The sequence below is a fragment of the Rousettus aegyptiacus genome, unplaced genomic scaffold (genome assembly GCF_014176215.1).
Source record: "Rousettus aegyptiacus isolate mRouAeg1 unplaced genomic scaffold, mRouAeg1.p scaffold_m13_p_3, whole genome shotgun sequence".
Classification (NCBI taxonomy): Eukaryota; Metazoa; Chordata; class Mammalia; order Chiroptera; family Pteropodidae; genus Rousettus; species Rousettus aegyptiacus.
In genome coordinates, this window is record NW_023416306.1 from 150,824,096 (window position 1) to 150,831,368 (window position 7,273).

Sequence of the window (7,273 nt, forward strand, 5' to 3'; positions counted from 1 at the left end):
AAAAAAAATTGAAGAAATAGCAGCTTAAAACTTTCTAACCTGGGAAAGAAAACATATATCCAGACCCAGGAAGCCCAGAGTATTCCAAATTAGATATACAAAGAGACCTACACCAAGACAGATTATAACTAAAGTGTCAAAAGTCAAAGAGAAGGAGAGAATCTTTAAAGCAGCAGAAGAAAGACAACTTGTTACATACAAGGGAGCCACCATAAGACTCTGAATAGATTTTCTAGTAGAAACTTTGAAGGCCAGAAGAGAGTGGCATGATATAGTCATAGTGCTGAGAGAAAAACTTCCAACCAAAAATATTCTACCTGGTAAAGTTGACTTTTAGAATTGAGGGGAGATAGAGTTTTCCAGACAACCAAAAGATTAACAATTTCATCACTACTAGATTGGCTTTACAAGAAATGTTAAAGGGACTTTAAACTGAAATAAAGGGTGCTAATTAGTAATAAGAAAATATATGAATGTATAAATCTCACTGGTAAATATAAATATATAGTAAAATTCCAAGTAATTTAATGTAAAGGTGGATCAATAACCTACCAACCTAGTATGAAGGTTAAATGACAAAGGTAGTAAAAATAACCATAGCCATAATAATTTTTTAAGGGATACACCGAATAAAAAGATGTAAATTGTGACATCAGAAACAAGATATTGGTGGAAGAGGGGGAATGTAGAGCTTTAAAATGTGTTCAAGCTTACTATTAACTTAAACAGTTATAAGTTCTTATCTGAGCTACATAGTAACCACAAAGCAATAAAACCTGTAGTAGATACACGAAAGAAAAAAAGTCCAAGCATACCACTACAAAGTCATCAAACCACAAAGGAGGAGACCAAGAGAAGGAGAGCAATTATAAAACAGCCAAATAGCAATGTGTGTACCTATCAATAATTACTTTAAATGTAAATAGACTACATTCTCTAATCAAAAGATATATAGTGGCTGCCAAATGGATAAAAAATCAAGATCCATCTATATGTTGCCTGCAAGACACTCACTTCAGATGTAAGGACATACACAGACTGAATGTGAAGGGATGGAAAAAGATATCCTAGGCAAATGGAAACCAAAAGTGTGTATAGAGGAAATATACCTCAATATAACAAAGGCCATATATGAAAAACACACAGCTAACATCATAGTCAATGGTGAAAATGTGAAAGCTTTTCCTCTAAGGTCAGAAAGAAGACAAAAATATCCACTCTCACCATTTTTATTCAACGTACTATTATTGTAAGTCCTAGCCATAGAAGCACTCAGGAAAAAAAAATAAAAGGCATCAAAATTGGAAAAGAAGTAAAACTCATTATTTGCAGATGATATGATATTATATGTAGAAGATACTGGAGACTCCACCAAAAAACTGTCAAAATAAATGAATTCGGTAAAGCTGCAGGATACAAAAATCAATACACAGAAGTCGGTTGCATTTCTATTCATTATAACAAACTATCATAAATTAAGAAAACAATCTCACTCATGATTTCATCAAAAGGAATAAAATACCTAGGAATAAATTTAACTAAGAAAGTGAAAGCCTGCATACTGGAAACTATGAGATATTAATGAAAGAAAAGCGTGAGTGGAAAGATATTCCATGCCCATGTATTGGAAGAATACTGTTAAAATGTCCACACTACTTAAAGCAATCTACAGATTCAAAGCAATTCCTATCAAAATTCCAAAGGCATTTTTCAGAAAACCTGAACAAACACATCCTAAAATGTATATGGGACCACAAAAGAAACAAATAGCCAAAGCAATTTTGAGAAAAAATAACAAAACTGGAGGCATCACACCCCTAATTTTGAACTATATTATAAAGCTATAGTAATCAAAACGGAATGGTACTGGCATAAAAACAGACAACATAGATCAATGGAACAGAATAGAGAGCCCAGAAATAAGCTCATGCACACATGATCAGTTAAGTTACAACAAAAGAGCCAAGAATGAACAATGGGGAAGGGACAGTCTCATCAATAAATGGTGTTGGAAGACTGGATAGCCACATGCAAAAGAATGAAACTGGACTGCTCTCTTAAATCATAAACAAAAATTAACTCAAAATGAATTAAAGACTTGATTAGAAGACCTGAAACCATAGAAGAAAACATAGGCGGTAAGCTCTGTGACACTGGTGGTGGCAACAATTTTTTAGATTTGACACGAAAAGTAAAGGCAACACAAGAAAAAGTAAACAAGTGGGACTACATCAAAATAAAAAAACTTCTGAACAGCAAAGAAACCATCAACAAAATAATAAGGAAACATACCAAATGGGAGAAAATATTTGCAAATTATATACTTGATAAGGGACTAATATTCAAAATATATAGAGAACTCATACATCAATAGCAAAAATAAAAGTCTGATTTAAAAATGGGCAGAGGATCTGAATAGATATCCTCTTAAATACATACAGATGGCAAACAGATACATAAAAAGATGCTCAGTATACTAATCTTTAGAGAAATGCAAATCAAAACTATGAAATATCACCTTACACCTGTTAGAATAGCTTTTTATCAAAAAGAAATAACAAATATTGGTGAAGATGTGGAGAAAAGAGAACCCTTTGTGCACTGTTGGTTGGAATGTAAATAGGTGCACCCGCCATGGTAAACATTGTAGAGTGTTTTCGAAAAATTAAAAATGGAGCTACCATATGATTCAGTAATGCCACTTCTGGATATTTATCCAAGGGATAGTAAAAAAAAATCTTGAAAAGGTATCTGTACCTCTATGTTCATTACAGCATTGCTTATAATAATAGCCAAGACATGGAAGCAACCTAAGTACCCATTGATACAAGAATGGATAAAGAAAATGCAGTGGGTATGTACATATATACATGTACATATATATATGCATATACATATGTATGTACATATACATGTGTGTGCATATATATACACATACACAATGAAATATTATTCAGCCATAAAAAGAAATTTTTCCATTTACAACAACACAGATGGACTTTGAGTGCCTTATGCTGAATGAAATAAGTCAGATACAGATACTATATGATCTCATTTATATGTGGAATAAAAAAAAACCCAACAACCCCTCCCCCCCCAAAAAAAAACAAAAAAACGCTGAACTTAGATACACTAAACAGATTGGAGGTTGTCAGAGGTGAGGGGTTGCAGAAATGGGAGAAGGCTTTTAAAAGATACAAACATCCAGTTATAAAACAAATAAGTCATGGGATCTAATGTACAGCATGATGGGTCTAATTAACACTGTCATATGTTTGAAAGTTGCTAAGAGTCTAGGTCTTAAAAGTTCTCATAAGAAAAAAATCTGTAAGTTAATATCTGGGGACAGATATGAACTTATTGTGGTGATCATTTCAAAATGTAGACCAATACTGAATCATACTGTTTGTTCACCTCAAATAAATAGAGCACTCTATGTCAATTTTAAGTTAATTAAATAAAAGATTAGAATACCAGAAGTTTCATCAGGAGCCATGAGAAACACAAACACCAGTGTCACCTGAGGATGATTACCCCATTCCTCATGTAGTCACAGGGCTAAGGACAGACCCTTTTGAACTCCTCTGTGGACCAAGAGGCCCCACTGCTTCCCACCCTTTCACGCCCCTCTCCCCCAGCCATGTGTCTGAGGTTGACCAGGTGATAAACACTCTCCTCCAGTTGTCACTGGCTGGTCTGAGGGCCATGGGGTGCCATCAGAAGAGACTGGTGGAGGAAGAGGAGAGCAACCTTCACTCCAGTCCCCCTTCCCACTAAGACCAAAAATCTGCACCCAAAAAACATGACAAAAGTTGACTACTGTTTGGGGTTCCGAGAGGACCTCCAACCCTGAAGGACTAAGAAAGAGCTAGCTCCCTAGGTTCTCACCTCATTTCCGAGAATGCAGGTTTGCTATATATTTGGGGCAGCCCTTACGGTCGACCTGCAGGAGGCCACCTAAGGGCTACCAGAAGAGCGTAAGCAGGGCAGGCAGGAGGTAGCTGATGGGAAACCCCAGAGAGCAGGCATGGTGTCAGCTCTGAGGCAGAGAGCCAGCCACCAAAGCTCTAGGCAAAGTCCCTCCAGCTGCCTCTGCTGTACCAATGACAGCCGCACTTCTGTTGCCAGGGAAGTGATGCTCCAGAATTGCAGTTTGTGGGGCCGTGACACCCTCTGCCTGCCATCTGGAGGAACAGGAGGCAGCCTGGCTGCCCTGGCCCCTGTGCCTTGAGCCAAGGTGAGCTTGGTGTGGGAGATCTGTCAGTGTAAGCCCCTAAACATCTCCCCCCTGCGAGCCTTGTGCTCAGCCGTAAGCCTTGCAAGCTGGGCCCGAGTCTTTAACTTGCCAAAGAACTGGCCACAGGAGCAGCAGGAAGGGGAATCAAGGAAAGCCCTCAGCTGGGGTGCAGTGAGCATCTCTCGGCATCATTGTGACTCCTTAAGAAAGATGCTATCGGAGGAGAAACGGACACCCATCTCACCTTGACACCTAATGCCTCTCAACTTCCCAGCCACGGCCAGCCAGTCTGACTTCATGGCTTCCAAGCCTCATTCACAGGGTGTGATGTGAATGACTGCCCCAGGTTAGGGACAGCTTCCCTGTGTCCAGCTGTGGGGACTTCTCCACACCTCCCCTTTGACTGGGTATTATTCTGCAGTGTTGCAGCAGGCAGGCTGCATCGGGGAATCACACAGGCCAAGCACAAGTTCTCAAAGCAGGAATCCCTATCAAAGTTTCCCTCGAGGTGAAGGGAAATACTTGCCGTCAATCTAGCTGGGGCAGCAAAGCACGCACGTGGTCTATCCTCAGTGTGATGACCACCTGAATGTTCACAACCTGCCCAGATTGCACTCTGTGGGGAGGAAACTCCAAGTGCTAGAAGATTCTTTTGCACTTAAACCCAAAATTGCCTCCGTCTAACTGCTACCTAATGACGACAAGATGTACACGTTATCAAGCACTTACAATGTTTCTGGCGCTCTGCTAAGAAGCATTTCACAGCTGTTGGCTGTTGTCCTATCCTGGGGACAGCTGAGGAGCTGAGGCTCAGGCGGATACAGAGATCATGGAGTCACTCAGCTGTCTCTGAGCACAGGTTTGTGGGTTCCCAATGCTCTAGGCCACTGTGCCTTGCAGCCTGTTGGGCCTGGTTCTATCCTCTGAAACACCAAGTGTCACCACTCTTTTTTGGGAGCTCTCTACATTCCCAGTCTTTCCCCCTGGACCAATCTTTGAGCTTCTTGTTGCCACATCAGTCCCTTCACTATCCTGATGACTTGTTCCCCTACAAAGAGTGAGAGCCAGAAACAGACACCGTATTCCAGCACTGGAACCCCTCTCCCCAATTCTGGATCCCACATCCCTCATGATGCAGCCTAAGAGTCCCATTTATAAGGTGTGCGTGTGTGTGTGTGCGCGCGCGCCTCTAACTCACAGGATCTCACAGGCAACGAGCCCAATACCCAAGACTTATTCATTTTAGGGTTTTCCTTCTGCACCCAAAACTTTACATTGACCTCAATTAAATTTCATCTTGTGAGATTTGACTAATCGTTTGTCTGTTGAATACTTTTAACAACATCGATTCCATCATTTAGCACAAGCGATCCCCGAAAGCGTCACGTGCAAATGTGACTCACACGCCTCCTGGAGGACACCGATGGCAATGCTGAGGCTGGGAACAGAGCCTGTCGCCACCACACACCACCACGTGGACTGAGATCCATCGTTTTAACCAGGGCTCCTTGGGAGGTGTCATTCAGCGAGTTATGAGCCCCCCACTTAATCCAACCCTCATATTCACCCTTCTTCCAGGGTCCCTCCTGGTCTTCGTTGCCTCCTCCAGGCTTTCTCTCGTGTCTAAACAAGATAATGACAGGCCTCAGTTCCTCTGATAAACATTGTCAATGTCCTCCCCACATCATAAAGGCCCGCTGATAACTTTGAGTTTTTCTTTGGCATCTCCTTATAAGAGTTGAAAGTGGTGAGGCTGAGATCGCTGTAATATCACAGAGAGGATCAGGAACCCGGGAGGACCTTGAAAAACAGAAAGAAAAAAAAAAGAATACCTCTTTTTTAAAAATTTACTTTTTAATTTTATTTATTATTATTATTATTCCTTTTTAGGTGAGGCAACCCTTGGTTAATCTCACAGATTGCAAGGACCTTATCAGTTTACAATCCCTTGTTTTTTATTTTTTATGCCTACAACACCTGAACTTCCTACGTGGTCTCCCATCCAAGTACTAACCAGGCCTGAGCCTGCTTAGCTTCCGAGATTAGACGGGATTGAGTTTGTTCAGGGTAGCATGGCCATAGACAAATTTATTTTTTTATGATGACATTGGTTAATGAAATCCAACAAGTTTCAGCTGTACACTTTAACTGTAAAGCATATATATATGTGTTTACACCGAGTGTTCAGTGTTCACCTCCCATAGTTAGATTTTTTTCCGTCACCACATATTTGATCCCTTTACCCTATCGACCTCCCTTCTCCCCTCTGGTAAGCACTAGTCTATTGCCCAGGTCCATGAGTCTCTGTTTGTTCATTTGTTGCTTTTAGGTTTATATCCCACATATAAGTGATATTATGTGATTTTCAACTTTTTCTGTCTGGCTTATTTCTCTTAGCATGATTATCTTGAGGTCAAGAATGCCTTTTTAAAAATCACATTGTTAGCTAAGGAGTTGATTAGCTTTATTCCCAAAAGGTGCTTCTTACAGCTGCTTCCCTCAGGCCCCTCTGAAACAGCGTTCCTCTGCGCTTTCCCACGTGTCCTCAGATTAACCACTCCTGTGGCCCGGAGGGACGAGGGAAACGTTTAATTTCCAGGGCAGGCGAAGGCTTGTCTACTGCGAAAGAAGGTAAATTCTCTTTGTCAGTCTCTGAGGAAAACAAGATTTAACAGACAAAAGCTGTTTCTGTCCGCTGTTAGGAATACAGCTACCGTGAGAAGTTGGGCTAACATGCGAAGGTGACATAGGTGATGGATTTGGAAGGAAAACCCATAGTGGACCCTTGGGAGGCATTCACTTAAGTAAATGTGTATCTTCTGTGTGCCCTAACTTCCACGAGGAAAAGCCAACATACTCTTGGAAGAGTTTCCGCACCTCGGAATCGCAGCCTGAGCACCAACGGCAGGCTGCGGGCGCCCTCTGCTGTCTGCCTCTGAGTTTCGCCTCCACGGGAAGGCCAGCTGTGCCAGGAGAAAACCCAAAGGCGAAAAAGGCCGTGGCTCGGAACATGGGGCTCTCCCGGGACCACGATAA

At 41.3% G+C, this 7,273-nt stretch overlaps 1 pseudogene; it reads right to left on the bottom strand.

Annotated features, from left to right (window-relative positions):
- Positions 1-6,202: 6,202 nt before the first annotated feature.
- On the bottom strand, positions 6,203-6,321 carry LOC118601440 (annotated as a pseudogene).
- Positions 6,322-7,273: the final 952 nt, after the last annotated feature.